The sequence below is a fragment of the Carassius auratus genome, unplaced genomic scaffold, assembly GCF_003368295.1.
Source record: "Carassius auratus strain Wakin unplaced genomic scaffold, ASM336829v1 scaf_tig00214823, whole genome shotgun sequence".
Taxonomy (NCBI): Eukaryota; Metazoa; Chordata; class Actinopteri; order Cypriniformes; family Cyprinidae; genus Carassius; species Carassius auratus.
Window position 1 is genome coordinate 1 of NW_020527817.1, and position 13,681 is coordinate 13,681.

General features: G+C 41.5%; 1 pseudogene; it reads right to left on the bottom strand.

Moving 5' to 3' along the window:
* Nucleotides 1-741: 741 nt before the first annotated feature.
* Nucleotides 742-12,968, bottom strand: LOC113092990 (acetyl-coenzyme A synthetase 2-like, mitochondrial; annotated as a pseudogene).
* Between the last annotated feature and the right edge of the window lie 713 nt (nt 12,969-13,681).

Consider the following 13,681-nt stretch of genomic DNA (forward strand, 5'->3'; position numbering starts at 1 on the left):
ATCAGCACTATTTTTTTTTTCATGCTTTATTGTGTGTATTGCTGTATAAATGGTAAACTACTAATATATATATATATATATATATATACACACACCATGTGGAGTTTCCCGAGGCCCAGACCAGCTTTTCTGCACAGTAATCCTCTACGGTTTTTATTATTTCATTTATTTATTTATTTTTAGATCACACGTAATCTAGTATTTCCTAGAACTGGCCCTACAAATAGAATACTGTCAAACTGGCTAACATGTGACCACTATGACCAATTCTAGACAAGGAGTGGTGAACATCACGAGAGAGACAGTCAAACACAAAGACAAAACAAGATGGACTGTGCCCCCAATTACTCAAAAAATTAAGTAGAATTAAAACTACTGTATACTCCTAGTTTTGTGCCCTAATTAGGTACAATTTAGGGACACATTCCTTCTCCACTTCACAAACCATTAAAAGCTTTGCAAAAACTCTGTTACTGGTAGATGAAACCCTAAAAAAACTGCAAAAACTAACCAGAAAGTGGCTTGCCACACAGATACAATACACTTTGAAAAGGTATATGTATTTGATTACTTAGACAAAATGTAATATTCTACTATTCTAAAGCATTTCTCCTTTGTTGCCGACCATCCCTACTGTTGAGTCCTGGCAGAGGTATATAAAGACCAAATAATAACAAAAAACAATTATAATTTGGCTTTTGATTCTGTGCACTGCAGGAGGTCACTGCTGTATGATTTACCTCAATCTAAAGAAATGTCTAGTTTGCCCATCGGCACACTGTTGTTAGTTCTCTTGGCCACAAACACATGCCGTATAGATGGACAGCTCTTCACTGCTTTATCCACCATGGGCTTCAGATCGAAGATACGGCCGCCCCTCACACCCTTGGTTGCATGTGATGACAAACTTGCACTGGGCTGTGTATATGGAAGAGAAAAATATTACAATTAAAAACAGACACTATCCAGTCCATGTACAATAGCTGAAACAGCACATGAATGTACTTGTTACCAGTGGGGAGCTATGAAAACTGTCTCACCCGAACCACTGTCTTTGGATGTTATTTGTTCATAATCAGTGTCTGATTCTGCTCAGTGTCTGCTCTATTATATAAGATAAGGAATGGTCTCTCTAAGAACAACTCCCTCTGAAACTTACCTCTGTCCAGACCATCATGTACAACACACTTATCCCAAAATGCCCAGGGTTTTTGTTTAGCTAACTAGCTTTCCCTAATTTAGTTTGACTCTTCAAATTCGAGCTCAGCTTTCCTGAAAAGTATACAGGAACTTTTCAAGACTTTAATAACCAGTAGAGGACTTTAATCTTTGTAGTTAATAGTCAGCAAAACATTAGTCCTCAGAATTGTTCTAACTATTGCTGCATTTTATGTATATATTCGTATTTACTTATTGATTTGTTTTGCTTTTTTATTATTATTATACTTGTTTGTTTGCTTTTTGTTCATGGAGCTAACATTCATAATTCTATTTTGTGTTTGACTCGGAGAGTAAGGAACTTTTGACTAATTTAATTTTGATCTCTGTTAATAGATTGAAACAATTGCGGTTCTCTTTTTTTCTGTATCTCTCTCATTGAATAGCATCAATAAAAAAACAATAAAAAAACATAATGGATATTTTTTGCAACGATTTGTAAGTAAATAGTAAAGTGGTATTAAAACAACTTTACAGCTGCTGAGATAAACAGGTCACTGCTTTATGACAAGGCAACATTATTTTACTCACCATCCTGAATTCTGCCAGCCAGAGCCTCTGAGCTGAACCCTGCAAACACCACAGTGTGCACGGCACCGATACGAGCACAGGCCAACATGGCTACTACTGCCATAGGAGACACCGGCATGTAGATGGCCACCCGCTCTCCCCTCTGGACACCATAACTCTTTAAAGTGTTGGCAAGGCGACAGGTCATCTCCAGAAGCTCCCTGAGATTTGAATGTTTTACAGATATAAACATACAGCTGAGTAACAGGAAACTGCGGATGGGAAAGTAAATATGTGATAGTTTCATTTCAAGTGGTTCAAGTGCTGAATTGATGCAGACTTGCACGGAAACACCATGGTCACATGGTCATAATGCACCAAACTGGCATTTATGGGGTTTAGTTTAGTAGTGTATTTATACTACAAAAAAGTAGAGACAAGCTTTTGTTGGCCTAATGAACATTGTACACACGGCTTGCATGCATGACCCTTTTAAGACGTGTTGCCCCTTTAAGATGTGTTGCCCTTTTAAGTCTTATCACCATTTTACCATTGCGCAGCAGTTGAAGAGAAGAGACATTTAGCCGATCCAATAGAAGCATAATATGTGTGCGTGCATCCTAAAAGTGAGTTGTTCTTGGTAAATTATGTTTAGTATTGAGATTAAGTTATAATCTTGCAGGCATTTGCAGATATGATAATTATTTTCGATAGATTGTGCGTGCATAACCAGCGTTTGTTTACAAGCACGTTATGTATATCTGCCGTGATATTTTACAATTGCTTTATCTCTACTGTTCTCATGTTCTACATTGAGATAGATTTTCTTTAGTTAATCTGTCTGCTGTAAATTGCAAGTATAAGTGTGTTAATGAGGATTATGTGGTAAAATTACCTATTCAGATGCTAATATGCCAATCCATTGAGCTGTAGCATTTCACTTATATTCAGTAATATTGCTAGTAATGTTAATTTGTTGGGTTTAAAATCTGTATTATTCACCTTTTTGTATTTGTTATTTTTATACAGACCACACCTGTTATATGCTAAATGGGAAAGTAAAGTCCTCAAAGAAAGAACTGTTGTTGACTGAGTTCCTGGGCTCTGACCGGCCTACCAGTGCAAGTGATCCCTTCCACAGTCTTTTGATAACTCACATTCCAAATCCTACAAAATGGTCCTTCGAGCCGGATGATCACTTCTCTGGATTAAGATGTCAGCCAGTTCTGAAACAGTGAACCCCTCGGTTCGCACAAAGCGCCGTCCAGCCTATTTACAAGATTATGAGGTGGACTTGCAGAGCTTCCATAAAACAGTGTTACCAGTTAGTACAAGAGAAGAACCAGTGGAGTCATCTGATGACGATTACTCTTCGCCACAGGTTGGAGCATCTGCTGCAAAGCCTAAGAGAGCACATGGTTTACCCACCATTTCTTCCCCGTCGAGGCTGACGGTCAGGGATAAGCATTGTGACCATCCACGTCTTCTGCAGCAGCACATTTCCAGTCCTGCCTACCAGTCATCACCACAATATCCAAACCGACAGCTACAGTCTGAATACGGTGCAGAGTTCATTCCCCTTGGTGATGAAGGTGATGGATACCAGAGTGACAGATCAGATGCTAGTTCCCTAAAGTTACAAAGGATCTCAGAGGAGAATTTAAAGCTTCGTAAAACACAGCAGGCCATCCAAGCTGTTCTTAAACGAATTGAGACCGCCAAAGATGAGCTGATCCAGCTTTTAGACAGAGCCTGTAGTCTGCAAAAGCCTTTATCTATGTCCAACACCCGTTCTGATTATCCATCAGTTAAATTCCACGATGAAGCATATGCAGATGATGAAGACTGGCCAGAGCCTCCTCCACCCATTTCATACGATGAGCCAGAAAATATCAATCAGTGCGGCAGGCAAAGGATTAAGAGCACTACAAGAACCACACAAACAATCACTCCTAGACTCACTTCTGTTGAAAAGACTAGGGATTTCGGCTATCCAAGTTCATATGATAACCAGTTTAGGTATGGCCAGTATCCTGCCCGACAGATAGGTCCTCCAAATGCACATGAACAACCAGGAAATCTTTATCCTGAACAACACAGGACAGTTTCCTATAATGTGTCACCTCCCATGGCATCTGTGGATCTGACAGAGAAATATTACAAAGGTCCCTCGCCCACCATTCCTTACTTCCGCACCAAAGACCCAAGTGAGTTTGCTCGATTAAAAATAGCCTTGGAAAATCTTCTGCCACCTGATAGTACTGAGATGTTCAAATATCAAGTACTGGTTGACCACTTGAAATTAGAAGATGCTTGTCTAATAGCAGACTCCTTCTTGCACTCCCCTACACCTTATCGAGACACTATGTTGGCCCTGAATGAGCGGTTCGGTCAGCCTCACCAAGTAGCATTAAGACGGATTGCCACTATTCTTGATTCACCTGATATAAGCCGCAATGACCCTTCAGCCTTTGAGAAGTTCTCTCTTCAATTGCAGTCTCTAGTTGGGCTGCTTAAGACTTTAGGCCAGGCAGGGAGCGTGGAGTTGTATTGTGGGTCGCATGTTGCACGCCTTCTCAATAAGTTGCCACCTGAAAGACGGCTGATTTCCGCCGCCACATGTTACATCGGCCTGGGGTGACATACTCATTGGTAGATCTGGCAGAATGGCTGAAATATGAGTCTTGGTGCCAAAGCTATGATGATCAAACTGCCAAGGGAGAAAGCAGAGCCAAACGAGAGTTCCGAGTAGCTCCACGAACACGCCAAACCACTGCCACAGTACTGACTGGGTCTGGAAATAGTGTTGATGTGAGAGCCACTGCAAATTCTCCTGCCAAGGTTGATGAGAAAGCTAAAGGTAGGCCCATGGTATATTGCTCTTACTGTCAGAACTCTGAACATGCTTTCAGTCAGTGCCCTCAAATTCCAACCCTCACCAAAGATCAACTCTCAGAGTGGATACGATCCAATAGAAGATGCTGGCATTGTGGTCTTGCCCATCAGGCTGCCCATTGTGGTCTAAAGAAACCATGTCCACTTTGTCAAAGGAAGCATCTACGAATCCTCCATGAAGTAAATGAGAGGCCTGTCACAGTGTCATCCAAAACCGAGGCTTGCCTAGTTAGTTCAGCGACACAGACACTTTACCTGAACAAACCAGTCAGCAGTAATAAAGTTTTGCTCAAGATTGTCAGAGTACTCCTACATCATGGCAGTTGCACATTAGACACATTTGCAATCCCTGATGATGGTTCTGAGCGTACCATGCTTCTGCCAGATGCAGTACGAAAACTTGGCTTGAGAGGTACTGAAGAAAGCTTAGCTCTGAGAACAATCCGTCATGATGTGCAAACCCTTGAAGGGGCTTCAGTCTCATTCCACATTTCTCCATACTACAATCCAAAGAAGCGATATCTGATATCCAGAGCCTTTACTGCACCACAGCTTGATCTCATTGACCATTCGTACCCAATAGCTAAGCTGCAAAAGCAGTACAAACATTTGGCTGGACTACCATTGCAGAGCTTTGAAAAGGCCAAACCTCTCATCCTTGTTGGCGCAGATCAAACTCACATGATCACACCAATTGAGCCGGTAAGACTTGGTCCACCTGGTGGCCCTGCTGCAATAAGAACCAAACTAGGCTGGACACTGCAGGGCCCTACCAGCCTGTTAGAGCAGCGACTCAAGCCAAAGGAGTGTCTCCACATATCCCTTCCTCTTAGCACCACAGAATTGTGCAAGAATGTTAATAGGCTGTGGCAAGTGGATGTTTTGCCCTTTCGGAATGAAACAGAGTGCACAAGGTCAAAGCAGGACCAAAGGGCCATCGAACTGCTGGAAGCCAAAACAATTCGCATAAAGGTGGATGGAATACGCCGGTATGCAACACCCTTGTTACGTAAAGGTGACATGCCCCATCTTCACGCCACTATGGAAGCAGTCATGCCACGCCTACGAAGTACTGAGAGGAAACTTGCCAGAGACCCGCAACAAGCTGATGCCTATTCCTCCGAAATCCAGAAATTGGTTCAGTCAGGAGCAATCAGAAAGCTCAGTCCAGAAGAAAGAGAAGGAGGTGGTGAGTGCTGGTTTATTCCACATCACATGGTGCACCATAATGGCAAGAATCGTGTGGTGTTTGATTGCTCATTTCAGTTTAATGGTCTCAGCTTAAATGATTCACTCCTCGCTGGCCCCATCTTGGGTTCATCTCTCCTTGGGGTCTTACTCAGATTCTGTGAGCATACAGTCGCCATCAGTGCGGATATCCGGGGCATGTTCCACCAGGTCCGCCTTCTTCCTGAAGATAGATCACTTCTTCGGTTTATCTGGCGTGACTCCAGGGAAAAGGGCACCCCTGATGTCTTTGAATGGCAGGTTCTGCCATTTGGGACAACGTGCAGCCCCTGCTGTGCAACCTTTGCCTTACAGCAGCATGTAAGAGACCATAGCCAACCGGGTGATGATGTAAGGTTTTCCATAGAACGATGCTTTTATGTTGACAATTGCTTGCAGAGCTTGCCATCACCAGAGGAGGCTAAGCAATTGGTTGATAAGCTGAGAGGTCTGTTAGCTGAAGGAGGCTTTGAATTGAGGCAATGGGCCAGCAATATTCCAGCTGTCATTAACCATCTTCCACCTGAAGCAAGATCGGATGGGTTTGAACTCTGGCTAGCCCATGAAAAGACTGATGTCCAAGAGTCCACATTGGGCCTTAGCTGGAATTGCCCAGCAGATGTTCTGACTTACCGTCACCGGCCCATCGATCATGGGGCTCCAACCATGAGGATCATTTATAAAGTTTTAGCCAGTCAGTATGACCCCTTAGGATATATCCTCCCATATACTACGAGGGCTAAGGTACTGGTCCAACAACTTTGGAACAAACAGCACAGCTGGGATGATACTCAACTTCCCCAAGCCATGGTTCAGAGCTGGAATGATTGGAAAAGTCAGCTGCAGTTTCTTCACAAAATCAGTTTCCCAAGATCATGTGTACCAGCTTCAGTAGATCAAACAAGATCTATTATAGACCTTCACGTGTTCAGTGATGCTTCAGAGAGCGCGTATGGAGCAGTCGCCTACCTGCGCACTGAAGATCAGCAGGGTAAGATCCATCTGTCATTCGTATTGGCACGTTCTAGAGTAGCACCTAAAAGAGTCCTGTCAATACCCCGCTTGGAGCTCTGTGCTGCGGTAATTGGTGCACAGCTAAAAACCCAGTTGCAGAAGGAATTAACATTGCCACTTCGCCACACAGTTCTCTGGACAGACTCTACTACAGTGCTGTCTTGGATTCAGTCAGAGTCTTGCCATTTCAAGGTTTTCGTTGGTACCAGAGTGGCTGAAATCCATGAGCTTACCAACACCACCGCTTGGCGATACGTGGATTCAGCTCAAAATCCAGCGGATGACCTTACAAGAGGAAAGACTCTAAAAGACCTTGCTAAGCCAAACAGATGGAGCCATGGGCCCCCATTCCTGCTCCTTTCCTCAGAGAACTGGCCAGCAAACCCTACAGAGTGCCCCGAGATTGACAAGTCTGAGTTCAAGAAATCTGCATTCTGTGGAGTTGTAGCTGTAAACGGACAATTTGGCAGTGAGTACAAGACCTGGACAGAGCTGGTGAAGGCCATTGCACAGGAGCTACATGGGGCGGCTGGAGAGTCAGGAGAACCTACAGCAAACACTTACCAGACAGCAGAGACATTCATACTCCAGAAGGTGCAAAGTGAGCGTTTTCCTGAAGAATTACAACGGTTGAGATCAGGCAAACCTCTTCAACACAATAGCCGCTTACTTTCCTTAACTCCAGAATATGACACATCGACCAATCTAATCCGGGTTGGTGGTAGGTTACGACATGCAGAAACCTTAGATCCTGCCCTGAAACATCCAATCGTACTAGATGCTAGACATCCAGCCGTGAAATTGCTTCTTCAAGATTTTGATAAAAGACTCTGCCATCCAGGCCCTGATCGGGTGTTTGCAGAAATAAGGAGAAAATACTGGGTGTTAAGAGGAAGAGCAGCCATCCGCATCTTACAGCATGCCTGTACAGAATGTCAAAGACTCAGAGCCAAACCTACCTTTCCCAAAATGGCAGACCTTCCTGTGGCACGCTTACGCCTCTACAAACCAGCCTTCCATTCCACCGGTATGGATTGCTTCGGCCCTTTCCTTGTAAAGATTGGTCGACGAGTAGAAAAGAGGTGGGGAATCCTCTACAAGTGTCTTACCACACGAGCCTTACACGTGGACCTGCTTAACAGCTTGGACACAGATTCATTTCTGATGTCGCTACGTAGGTTTATTGCTCGAAGAGGTTCCCCAGTAGAATTACTGTCAGACCAAGGAACAAATTTCCGAGGTGGTGAACGGGAACTGTGCGAGGCATTCCAGGCCATGTCACCTGATCTCCAGCGAAAACTCGCACCACAAAAGATAGCATTCCATTTCAATCCCCCTGAAGCACCACACTTTGGGGGAGTGTGGGAAAGGGAGATAAGATCCATTAAAATGGCACTATCTACAACTATTGGGGACCAAACAGTACCAGAGGAAGTACTCGGGACTGTTCTGATCGAAGTAGAGAACATCCTTAACTCCAAACCCCTCGGGTATGTGTCTTGTAATGTGGCTGATCCTGATCCAGTAACACCCAACCTTCTTCTCACAGGGCGGCTAGACAACTCCCTACCTACTAGGGATGGGCATGATTAATCGACGATCGATAATTGATCGTTAAGATTTTCCTCGATCATGTTAATTTGTTATCGATTAATCTAAAGCATTTTTTTTTAATCTAATACAGGTTGCGTTGCGTAGTGCGAGTCTTCAAGCAATTAAATGAATTTCACTGTGTGGCAGCAATTAAATATTTTACCACCAGGGGGCATTATTTGACACCCTACTCGGTTATCTGTGATCTTCCGTTTTGATTTCAAAGAATAATCATGAAGATGTATCGGCGAAGTGTGGCGTGGGACCATTTTGATTTATAAAGCGAACTAGTTAACTGCAAACATTGCGATGCCGTGTTTAAGAACAACACGGCCACGACTCAAATAATGTACCTGTGCATCCTGGCAACGTCAGTTCCCTCAGAGTGGGTGTTTTCGGCGGCTGGACTGACGGTCACCAGGTTGCGGTCGCGTCTGACACCAGATCATGTCAACATGCTTATACGGTATTTCTCAACAAAAATCCGTAGACTCGTGCAGAAGTTGTATGCTAGTTACTAAAGTTAGTTATTTTTCATGAGGCTTTAAGTAGCATAATTTGTTACGTTAGTGTAATTGTTAGGAAGGCTAATATCTGGCCTTTTCTTCTGGCTTGGATAGTTTTGAGTTACATTTTGACAAAATCTGTCAGATCTAAGTAGTATAATGTTTTTTTTTATGTTATTGTTTAACATGATTCTTTTATCATTATTATTATTTTGGAACAATTGAGGTCTCTGTTTAAGAACGCCTGCTAGCAGCTGCAGGTTCCGCTGCTTTAGAGCACTGCATATGCACGCGCATATATGTTTGGTTTGCCTGAACGTAGTTTAACTGTCTGCCACAAGTTGATCTTGTAATAAAGGTCTCACCGAGGAAAAACACGCTGTATGTTTGTATTCATTGCATTTTTTTATTATAAAAATTAAATAATTAATTATATTATAAAAATATTAATGATTAATCGATAGTCGATCGTTAATTCTCCCGACGATCGACTAAGAAAATTTAATCGAATGCCCATCCCTACTACCTACAGTCATATACCCTGAAGAAGAGGGATTGAGTCGTCGCCGTTGGAGACACTCTCAAGTGTTAGCTGACCAATTCTGGTCCTCTTTTATCCGCCATTACCTTCCGAACTTGCAAGTCAGACAGAAATGGCAACATACATTCCCTAATATGACCACAGGCACAATAGTCATGATAATGGATCCTCATCAGCCCAGAGCCCATTGGCCAATTGGAAAGGTAGTCCAGGTGCACCCCAGTCAAGATTCGCAAGTGAGATCAGTGGATGTCCAAGTTCAAGGGAAGGTTTATACTAGACCTGTAGCTCGACTTGTGGCTCTACCCCCCATTCCTGAAGATGATACAGAGGAGACCAATACCCCAACGCAGCAGCAGTGACACACATGCAACGTTCTCAAGTGTCAAATTGAACACAATTTGGGGGCGGCTGTACAAACGGCTTGCATGCATGACCCTTTTAAGACGTGTTGCCCCTTTAAGATGTGTTGCCCTTTTAAGTCTTATCGCCATTTTACCATTGCGCAGCAGTTGAAGAGAAGAGACATTTAGCCGATCCAATACAAGCATAATATGTGTGCGTGCATCCTAAAAGTGAGTTGTTCTTGGTAAATTATGTTTAGTATTGAGATTAAGTTATAATCTTGCAGGCATTTGCAGATATGATAATTATTTTCGATAGATTGTGCGTGCATAACCAGCGTTTGTTTACAAGCACGTTATGTATATCTGCCGTGATATTTTACAATTGCTTTATCTCTACTGTTCTCATGTTCTACATTGAGATAGATTGTCTTTAGTTAATCTGTCTGCTGTAAATTGCAAGTATAAGTGTGTTAATGAGGATTATGTGGTAAAATTACCTATTCAGATGCTAATATGCCAATCCATTGAGCTGTAGCATTTCACTTATATTCAGTAATATTGCTAGTAATGTTAATTTGTTGGGTTTAAAATCTGTATTATTCACCTTTTTGTATTTGTTATTTTTATACAGACCACACCTGTTATATGCTAAATGGGAAAGTAAAGTCCTCAAAGAAAGAACTGTTGTTGACTGAGTTCCTGGGCTCTGACCGGCCTACCAGTGCAAGTGATCTCTTCCACAGTCTTTTGATAACTCACATTCCAAATCCTACAAACATATTATTATGCCATATTGTGTCTGAAGAAACTGTTAATCAGGATCTTGGGTCATAAATGAGAAACAGAAATGTCTAAACTGTGAGACCAGGAACAAAAACAGTATCACTTTCATACTAATGCACATCAATGTCTTTTGACTTCCTGTTCACCCATGAAAGCAGGAAAGTGACATGTACATGTTCACTTCTAAAGGTGTCATTTTTACACACATGACTGCTTGTGCAATCGAACTGCTTCTTCACAAAATCTTTTACATTTCTGCCATAAAAGATGAGAAATAGTTCATTTTCGAGGTTCGGTGTGCAGGCTAGATGAGAGAAAAACAGCCTGCCAGGAATATTCAATCTTTATTTCAAGCACTAAAGAGTTGGAGGCACACATTCCATCACAGGACCCTCAAAACCTGCCTTTGTTCTCCATAAGAAAGCGCATGTGAAGGAACTCCCCCAAACTCTTCAGTAGTGTGCATGTTATCTGTGTCAATCCCAGCAAGGCCAGGATTTCTAATCTATTACAATATTATGGAGAATGGTATGAAAACTGATATTCAATTTGAGATTACATTTCGCAGTGTTATTAAATTATTTAATGTTTTTAAAGATTAATTTGAGGTGAGCATTACATGACTGCAAAGGTAATCTAAATGAAAACCTACAATCCTAGTCTTAGTCAGAATTCATAAGGGAAATAATGCTATTAGATCTCAATCCAGCTGGAACAACAACTTGCATTGTTGATACTGTTTATAGAACTATTTAAAACATTTTCATTAACTTAAAAATAAATTAAATGTAAATATTAGTTGAAGAAAATAGACAAATGAAAAAATTACTGACAGAAAGCAGACATACTAAAATCACTAAAACTTAAATTTTATATTTAAGCTAAACAGAAAATACTGAAAAACGTAAACTAATCAAAAGGAAAAGTGCATAAAAAAATTACTAAAACATTATAGATAAAAAGCTAATTATACAAAATAGATACTGTAATATGAATACATACAACTAAATAAATCATATAGTATTATATAAATAATTGTAAAATGTAACTGCTACATTTTTACTATTGGCAATGACAACAAGTATGTAATCAGGAGGCAGTACTGACTAACTGATTATTACCATTCACTAGTCCGAATAAATTATTTAGTGGCAAATCTAAAATAACAGCATCATGAAGTAGTTCCTAGTTATTTTAAAGAGACACACACTGCTTGCTATGACCCCTGTGTGTTGAAAATGACAATGTAAGTCTGGGGGTGGATGAGGTTGGGGTGTGATAAAGAGCCACATGTGAATTTCTCAGGACCTACAAATGTACCCTGTATGTGATCCTTTCTTCTGTGCCAGGTTCATCTTTCTCCCAAATCAAGGCTACTCTGTCTGGATCCTTTGCCACGTGTACATCCAAACAGTTCACTGTCGATCAATGCAATATAAAATTACTACTAGCTCACTGTAGACAAGATAGAAAGTTGCTATTTGTGGATTTATAAAGCAGCGTGAGAAAATGTATTACCATCTCAGCTAAAATAAAACCTTTTTGGTCTGATAGATAAAAATATTTGATCTAGCATATCGGCCAGTGGAGGTTTATCAGCGATCAACACGATAAACTATTAAAGAAGAAAGGGACGTTCACCAGAGACGTTCAGCTGCCCTCCAAGAAACCAGTTGATTTTCCCGCTGGTGAGATCGCAGTCCGTCACTTGATCGAAAGGTTTGGTCCATGTCAGCCTTTCCCTGGCGATGGATCCCCAGAACGTTTCTGGATCTTTGACTGACAGTTCATATAAATCTGAGTAGGTCTTTCCAGCGAGATGCGAGCTGAGGTCCGGTTGAACCGTGCTGATGCTGGACAGAGACCTGGCGTGACACCGTGAGATCAACACAACACGTTTACTTTTGCGCACACATTCCTGGTTCCTAAATATTACATTTCCCCTGGCCAAAGCATTCAGCAAACTTATGCACATACGTCCAGCCATTATTCCGCCCAGTCTGTGCTTGAGTGAAGTTTGCTCAGGTTTCCACAGCGCGTGGCCCGTAACCGTTCCTCACAAGAGAGGGAGGAGGACACTTGTTGACAAAGAGCCCGCGTGAAGAAAAACTCAAACCGCATCCTAAATCAGCTTCTTATAACCCAACCATGCTATGAACTGAACCACAGGCGCTGCTTTGGCTTTCACCGCCGATTCCAACTCTTTATTGATCGGGATTTTTGGATGTTACGTAAAATTGGATTGTTACAGTCATAATGCACTTACACAACTATCAGAAAATTTACAGACTTTCAACGGTTTCAGATTAAGACGCGACAATATGTTTTGTTTACATATTCCCTGTGAAAATAAAATCGTTTCAAAGCAGCAAATATGTTGCATATCATCACGTGAACAGTCTTCTGTCACAAGTGGTAAAGTGATAAATTTAAATCGCGCTTGGATCAAACGGTTTCACTTTTTGGTTTCTAAAAATTGGACCATAAGTGCGACACGTTGTTCTCAATCTCAACTACCCCAAACTCTTTCTGCCCCTAGTGGAAGGAGGGGATAGATAGATAGATAGATAGATAGATAGATAGATAGATAGATAGATAGATAGATAGATGATAGATAGAGATAGATAGATAGTAGATAGATAGATAGATAGATAGATAGATAATACAAGGATAGTGCACCAGTTTTGTGTGTGTGTGTGTGTGTGTGAGAGAGAGAGAGAGAGACTGTGGTATCATATTCTAAGATGTTGTAAGTTCCATTACTGTGATGTTCATTAATATTATTAGTGTTATCATTTTTTCTATATATGTACACAAAGCTTTGGCAATATTGTATCATTTACATTCATGCCAATAAAGCAATATTGAATTTAATTTAATTTAATTGAAAGAGAATGTGGGCAATGAGCTGCACGTATAGACACACCGTCTGAAATCTTGTTCTTTTGGGTCTCTGAGCAGATCAAAATGTGCTGCTCAGTGTGGACTGAGAGAAAGCGATAATGTTTATTTAAATTTGTGGTATTTACGGTTCCCCCGGTTCACCT